This window comes from Notamacropus eugenii, chromosome 5 (genome assembly GCF_028372415.1).
Source record: "Notamacropus eugenii isolate mMacEug1 chromosome 5, mMacEug1.pri_v2, whole genome shotgun sequence".
In the NCBI taxonomy this organism is placed as follows: Eukaryota; Metazoa; Chordata; class Mammalia; order Diprotodontia; family Macropodidae; genus Notamacropus; species Notamacropus eugenii.
The window spans coordinates 353341481-353349596 of record NC_092876.1 but is presented as its reverse complement, the minus strand read 5'-3'; the positions used below and the strand labels follow the sequence as shown (position 1 = coordinate 353349596).

At 40.1% G+C, this 8116-nt stretch overlaps 1 pseudogene; it reads right to left on the bottom strand.

The window, feature by feature from the left end:
* Positions 1 to 4688: 4688 nt before the first annotated feature.
* Positions 4689 to 5865, bottom strand: LOC140509258 (small EDRK-rich factor 2-like; annotated as a pseudogene).
* Positions 5866 to 8116: the final 2251 nt, after the last annotated feature.

Genomic DNA, 8116 nt, shown 5'->3' with positions numbered 1-8116 from the left:
TGGAACTCAAAGTGTTAGGACCAAATGTAATGTTCTTACCACTGGGTAACAAGAAATACAGGTTAAGGGGTCAAGAAAGCTATCTGGCCCTACAGGACAAAAGAGAAGAAGGAGACAAGGGCAGGGAAGGAGGATAGAAGAGAGAGCAGATTGGTCACAGGGGCAATTAGAATGCTTGGGTTTGGGGGGGGAGGGGATAAAAGGGGAGAAAATTTGTAACCCAAAATGTTGTGAAAATAAATGTTAAAAGTTAAATTAAAAAAAAAAAAAGAAAGGGAAGCTGGCTGCCCGATGTTACAGAAAGAGCACTGAAATTGAAACCAGTGTTTGAATCTAGGTTGTTTTATTTATTTCCTGTGTGACCTCAAGCAATTGATCTCTCCAGGTCTCAGTTTCCTTATCTGTAAAATGAAAGAGTTGGACTAGAACAGAGATGTCTCTTGCATTCTGCCAGAATCAGATTAAAATATAATTGGGAAATATCTAATAAAGGAAGGAAGGAAGAATGGAAGGAAAGCAGAACAGAAGGAAGGAAAAATGAAAATTAGTATGCTTCAGTCTGTATTCAGATAATAACATTTCTTTCCAGGATAACTTTTCTGATCCCTGCCTTTTCCTGTTAATTATTTCCAACTTATCTTATAGACTGCTTATTTGTTTATAGTTATGTGCATATTTTCTCCCCTATTATGTTGTGAACTTCCTGAGTGTCTTTTATCTTTCTTTGTATCCCCAGCTTTTAGCAGGGTGCCTGGCTCAAGGTAGGCTCTTAATAAATGTTTATTAATAAGAAGAACTTTAACAGACCTAAGTGCGTTTTTTTAGCTCAACTCTTCATCTCCACCTTGGCCCACCTAGATCCTTTCAGCTAGCTAGCTATAGATGCTAAGTCACTGCCTAATGAAACAGCCTCCTCTGGGCTCTGCTATCTTTAAACTCACATTTATAGGCAAAGGGTGTCCTTACAACAGTCTTATGACACAAATAATATAAATACTGAATCCCCATTTTACAGATGAGGAAACTGAGAGTCAGAGAAAAGTGCCTTGGCTCTGGTTGTAGAGCTAGTAAGTGTGGGAGGCAAGATTCAAACCAAGACCTAGTTCCATGTCCTGGGCTCCCTCTGTTAACACTATTCTGAGGTCACCTACTCCTTTTCTTCTTGTGGATTTTGCTCTCAGGACCCTGCCCCTGCAAAGCTTTTAGATAACCTGGTGACAGCAACATAACTATCCTAAATTCCCTTAAAATGGTCACAAGAGGGGAGAATGGTACCCCCATTTTCCTTTTCTGATCTGTTTCAAGAAATATAATTAATGACTGGAATTTATTCCAGAGCAAGAGGCCAATAAGCTATAGCCAGACCTGTTTTTGTGCTGCTGAGAGCTCAGTTTTTACATTTTTAAATAATGCTTTATTGTATTTAAAAATGTAAAAAAACCCACCAAAAACATTCTTCATTCAAGGTGGTGGCTGGAGGGAGTTAGTTTGCTGATCCTTGATCTAGAGGCCTCCGTTGTAATATATGTAAAATGAAGGGGTCGGTTTAGAGTCTGAATGAGGTCCATAACATTATTATAGTGTGCCATGGATCTCTTTGGCAATCTGGTGATGTCAATGAACCTCTTATTGGAGCAGTTTTCTTAAATGCATAAAATAAAATACAATTACAAAAGAAATCAAGTATATTAAAATAGTTACTAAACAGACACACACACACACACACACACACACACACACATGTTCATAGACCCTAGATTAAGAACCGCTGGTGTGGATAATATATTTGCCTCCTTTCAGCTCTGACTCATTATGAGTCTACATGTTGACTCTTTGATGATGCACTGACTGGTCCCTTGGATGCTTTCCTAGGTTTTGTTTTCTAATGTAGATCATCAGGATTCTTCAGGATGAAGAATGATAACCATCACCAGGCTCACAGCAAATACCTTAAAGGTTTTAGGGGGATGGCAAGGTCTCATTCCACAACAACCTGACTAAAAGAATTCCGATGCTGTGCTACAAGAGGCAGAGAGAATTCTCCACTGGGGGCTAATAATTGCACCCCCACCTCTGACTGTGACCTCATTTTGCAAGTAGCTGGATTCTGGATGGTATGAGGGGAGTATCATTTGTTTCCACTTAGCAGTAACTTTCTGCGTATATTCCTAAAGGTCACTCCTCTACCCCTGGCTCTACACGCCCCCAATGTCCTATACAAACTCCTAAGGTTGCTATTTAAAGCCGTTCACAATCTGCCTCCACTAATCTTTCCAACACATTATTTCTTGTCACATAATTTTCAGCCGAATTGGTCTCCTTACTGGTCTTTGTACACGCCATTCCATCTATCTATGTACCTTGTCTCTCATATGTTGAATAAATGTTCTTCTCATTTCCACCTCTTAGCATCTCTACCTCCTACAACAGGTATTTCTTTTTTCTTCCAGTTGTTCATGCCCTTCCAATTTGTGATTCAGTTGTTTTTCAGTAATGTCTTACTTTTGTGACCCCCTTTAGTGTTTTCTTGGTAGCAGTTTGCCATTTCCTTCTCCAGTTGATTTTACAGATGAGGAAACTGAGGCAAATTGGTTTGAGACTTGCCCAGGATCACACAAAGAATACACGTCTGAGGCCAGATTTGAACTCAGATCTTCCTGACTCCAGGCCCCATGCTCTATCCATTGTGTCATTTACCTGCTCCATGATTTCATATTTATTTTATAAATATTTGTTTTGGATATCTTTATGTCCACATTATTTATCATCATTGAATACAAGGTCCTTGAAGTTAGGGATTACTTTATGGGTTTCTTTGTATCCCTAACACTTAACCCAATGTCTGGCCCTGGTGGCACAGTGGGCATACCATTGTGTCTGGAGTCAGGAAAATCTGAGTTCAAATCCTACCTTAGACACTTACAATCTGTCCGACTCTGGGCAACTCACTTGCCCTCTCTTTGCCTCAGTTTCCCTAACTATAAAATGGGAGTTATACTGCCTCCCAGGATTGCTATAAGGATCAAATGAAAAAAATATCTGTTAGTTCTTAGCATAGTGCCTAGCACATAGTAAGTGCTATATAAATGCTTATTCCCTTCCCTTAGTAAGAAAAATACAAGGATCTCTTGAATGCTAGATCAGTGAACAGAATACTAGCAACTGGAAATATATTGAAAGCCATTAACAATTAAAAAAAAAACAAAAATCACTCTGCTGTATCAATCCACATCTCTCAAACTAGTAAAGAAAGTAGAAGATGGGAAAATTTACTACTGGCAGGGCAGTGGGAAAAGAGACACACGAATTCATTATTGTTGAAGTTGTGAATCAGTTTAACAGTTAAAGAAAACAATTTGGAATAATACAAAAGTTACTAAATTGTTCATACTTGACTGAGAAATCCCACTGTTGGTTTTACACCTCCAATGGGATTATTGACAGCAAGAAAAGATTCACATGTACAAAAATGTTGATAGCAGTATTATTTGTGATAACAAAAAGCTGGAAACAAAATACACGTACGATGACTAGGGAATGCCTGAACAAATTATAGTATATAAATGCAATTGAATGTAAGGATTGTAAAGAATGTAATTTTTATGGGCGATTGTTTGAGAAATATCAGAGAGAAATTTTGCAGCACAGAAATATTCTTGAGATATTACTCTTTGAAAAATATCTCAAGACAAAATGTATCAACACATGTTTTTATCCTAGAATTTAGAGCTAAAAGAGACTTTAGACATCAAAGGATCTTTGCATTAGAAGGGACCTTGGAGGTCATATCATCTAACAATTCTATTTTAATGATGAGGAAACTAAGGCCCAGACAGGGTAAGTGAGTTTTCCAAGGTCACACAGGTACTCTTTGGCAGAACCTGGATTCAACATTAGCTCATCTGACTTCAAATATAGCTCTCCTTTTATCATACTGTATTCCCTCCCTAGACCATCTTTTGTAATCCCTTTATTTGACAGTGAAAAGAACTCAAGGCCCAAGATGGGAATGACTGGCTCAAAGCTGGAGTTTGAGCATAGATGTTAATCTTGTTTTTCCAAATCTAGTGTTTTTTCCACTATCTACTAATAGTATATGAATGATGCACACAAAGTACGGTTTCCTGTGGACCCCAGGATCACCCTACTAATAGCACCTTGCTCTATGGGTTTAGGTTGGAAGAGGTATATATTCTTGTAGTTGGCTATCACTTCAGCACTTTGGCTACAAAGAAAGACATTGGAATTGAACTTGAGTATGTATTTTTTTATCCTGCCATTTTACTAAAGTAATAGTTGTCTTACATAAGGTTTCTGTGTTGATTTTTTTTTTCTGATTCTCATGGGTTTTCTACCACCATCCCATCTGCAAAGAAGAATAATTTTGCCTCTTTTTAGTCAATATTTATTCCTTTAGTTCTATGTCTCTTGCTGTTATTATCACTAGCGTTTCTAGGCAGCATCCTTACTTTGCCTTTTTATTTGCTGGAAAAGCTCTTAGTATTTCCTCTTTGTTAGTTTTTGAACATATATATATGTATATACATGATTTTATTATATTAAAGTTTTATTCCTGTACTGTTTAGATTTTAAAATAATAATAAAAATAATTAACATTTATGTAGCTCTTACTATGTGCCAGGCTAAGCACCTTACAATTATTATCTCATTTGATCCTTGTAGCAATCCTGGGAGGTAGGTGCTGTTATTATCTTTAGTTTACAGTTGAGGAAACTGAGGCAAGCAGAAGTTACATGAGTTGCCCAAAGTCACATAGCTAGTCAGTGTCTGGGGCAGGCTACATCTGCTTATTTAAGTCATTGCCCAAATATTTTTTTAAAAAGAGGGAAGTCTTTGTGGAAAGTAATAGGGGATTGTGTGGACTGTGAAGTGTGTCAACAATTTTAGTAACTGTAATATACTAGCTGTGGTATAGAAAATATAGAGATACATTTAAAAAAAAACATGTCTGTGTTCAAAGAAAGATGGTAGGAAGGGAGAAGGGAAAGGGAGAAGAGAAATCATCTTGGATGGACAACCAACTACAGGGGAGCAAATACTAATTTTGGCAGAGGATTTGATTTTAAATATGCCTGTATTGCTTTCTACTTGTGTGACCTTGGGCCATCTAACTTTTCTCAGCCTCAGTTTCCTCAATTGTAAAATGAGAGGGTTTAGCAGATAAGATAAGATAGGAGATAAGATCTCCCAGCAGTTCTCCATCTATGATCCTGAGGACATTTACTAAGAATTGTTAAAATTTAAATGTCTATTTTGAAGTCATGAAGAAGGTGCTATCTAGAGGGATGGAGTGATACAAGTCTCATAAAAAGCTTTCGCCTTGTCAAGAAAGAAAGGAAAAGGTTGACAGCTATAAAGGGGGATAGACCCCTTTCTGTTTTTTCTTTCTTTCTTTCTTTCTTTTTTTTGGAATTATAAAGCTACTTTTAATACTCTGGTGTAGACCCCATAAGAATAAAAAACACTGGGAGAGGGTAGCCCCCTCACCCCCAGGAATGCCCTGGAGGACAGCAAGGCTGCCTGGGGGGAAGGATGCCCAGAGGGAACCCACTGCAGACACAGGGCGGAGGGAATGCCATCAGTTCTGGGACCTGTGAGCGCTACAAGAGGAGGCGAGAGCATGACGGGATGGCTCCAGGCACACGGTCGCAGCAAGAGAGATGGGCATGAGCCACAGAGTTACTTGGGCTCTTCCTTCCTCTCATTGGCTTTTTTCTGCTTCTGTTGCATGATCCCCGAGTCCCTCAGCTTTCAGGCAGCAGCAGAGGGCCCGTCGTCCTGGCATTTTCCCTTGCCTGACTCTCTCTGCTTTTTCATGTTCTTCTGGCGGGCAAGCTCACGCTGGTTACCGCCACAGAAAACCGAGAAGAGGGCAAGAGGAGGAGGAAAGGGAGGACGAAGAAGCTGGGGGGGTGGGGGGAGCCGAGGCGATTCAAAGGTGGGGGGAGGAGGAACGCTGGGGCCTGGGGGAGGAGGTCCCTATGCAGATAGACCCCTTTCTGCATGAGCAGAAACACACAGCAAAGGATACCAGCTCCACTCCTCTCCCTCTCCAGTGTTGCTGAGTATCTCCTTGAGGTTTATTGAAACCTTAAGATAATTTACATTACCCAGACACTAACTGCCAGGAGTTGATGGAAATCAAAAGCAATTCATTCACCCTGAGGTAGCATAGTAGACAGAGCTCCAGGCCTGGAGTCAGCAAGACTTGAGTTAAAATCTGATCTTAGATACTTACTAGATGGCACAACCTTGGGCAAGTCACCTAACCCTGTTTGCCTCAGTTTCCTCATATGTAAAAATGGGTTGGAGAAGGAAATGGCTAAATACTTCAGTATCGTTGCCAAGAAAGCCCCAATTTGGTCACAAAGAGCTGGACACCACTGAATGACTAAACAACAAGAACAAAATGTAATTAAGATAGTCTAGGCAACCTCCAGTTTGGGTAGTATCTTGAGAGCTAAAAACAAAGGTCAACAAAAAGAAAAGATTCCTTGACTTTTGATGGCTTGAAAAAGATTGTTTGAATGATACTTTTGTGTCTCTGTCAGGTATGGTATTCTCCTTCTAACAAAAGAGATGATAATGTGTTGATTAGTCCCCAGGCATGTTGGTCCAGAAGACCAAGTTTCACTAAAAAGCAGTCACATTTCCCTGGAGGAAGAAGAAGCCCCAATAGCAGATGATAGCTCTAGCAGAGGACAGCAGCATCTTGTCAGAGAAGTTGGGATTAATAACTTCCTAGGAAGAAAGCAAGGGACAGCTAGGTGGTACAGTGCATAGAGCTCCAGGCCTAGAGTCAGGAAGACCTGAGTTCAAATCCAACCTCAGGCAACTTGCTAGCACTGTGAAAGCAAAGGGAGAGAATAGACTTTCAGTGGAAGATGGTTCTGGAGCTGGAATGAAGTGTGTGTCTTGGGGTACTTCAAGACCATGCCAATCAAACTTGGAGAGGAAGGGCTGAAAAGCATTGAGGGGCTAAGGATAGGACTGAGGGATTCTACTCACTATACAATCACTTTGGAGTGTGAGTTGTGTAGAGAATGTTCAAATAAATAGTCCTTGAAAGATCCTACCCCTTTACGTACTAGAATTGTTGCTGCTCAGTCCTTCACTTGCGTCTAAATCTTCATGACCCCATGGACCAAAGCTGTCCACGAGGTCTTCTTGGCAAAAATACTGGAGTGGTTTGCCATTTCCTTCCTTTGTCAGACAATCAGAAATGACTTGCCCAGGTTCTCACAGCTAGGAAGTGTTTGAAACTGGATTTGAACTCAGGTCTTTCTGACTCTGGACCCAGTGCTCTATTCACTGAACTACCTCATATTGGGACTGAGAATGATTCTATTGTTTGATACATTCTTTTTTGTTGTTGTTTTTTAACTTGGCAATTCTGTCCTAATTAAATGCTTTGCTATTTGATTGTGGTTCTCTCTGTCAGTAGAATGCACCAGATAAAGGTTTGAACCCCATTTACACACCTTTGATGCTCCATATCTTCTCCTCCTCTCCTCTCCTTTCTCTCCCCAAACTGAACCTGAGACCCTGAGTCATGTTTTGTATTTCTCTCTGGGCCTTTTTTCTTCTCATTTCTCCCTAAAGTTGATTCTAGGGTTTCAGTGCTGCAGAGGGCTGAACATTGCGGTGCTAGAGCCGTAACGGCAGAGCACACGCCTATGGCTTTGCCTATTAGGAGATTATTTCCTGACCTGAACACACTTATTTTTTACAATGTTAAGTCCCACATTCTTGCCAGGATACAATTTTCTAAGCCATGAGGGGAGACTGACTATAATTGATTATGTGTTATCTGGCGTTGTTCTCTAATAGGGTTGATTTCATTTGTTTTTTGTCTGTTATTCTCTTGCCTTTCAAGCAAGATTGAAAGATCCTTGAGGTCAGGAACCATGTCTTACATTTCTTGTAACTTCACCCTCTACCCTTAATCCCAACCCTCATCCCTCTCCCCCAGCATAATTTAGTGCTCAGAACAGCAATTCCATAAATCAGGAGTTCTCAACCTTTTTTGTGTCATGGACCCTCTTGACAATCTGGTGAAACCTATGAATTCCTTCTCAGAATACTATTCTAAATG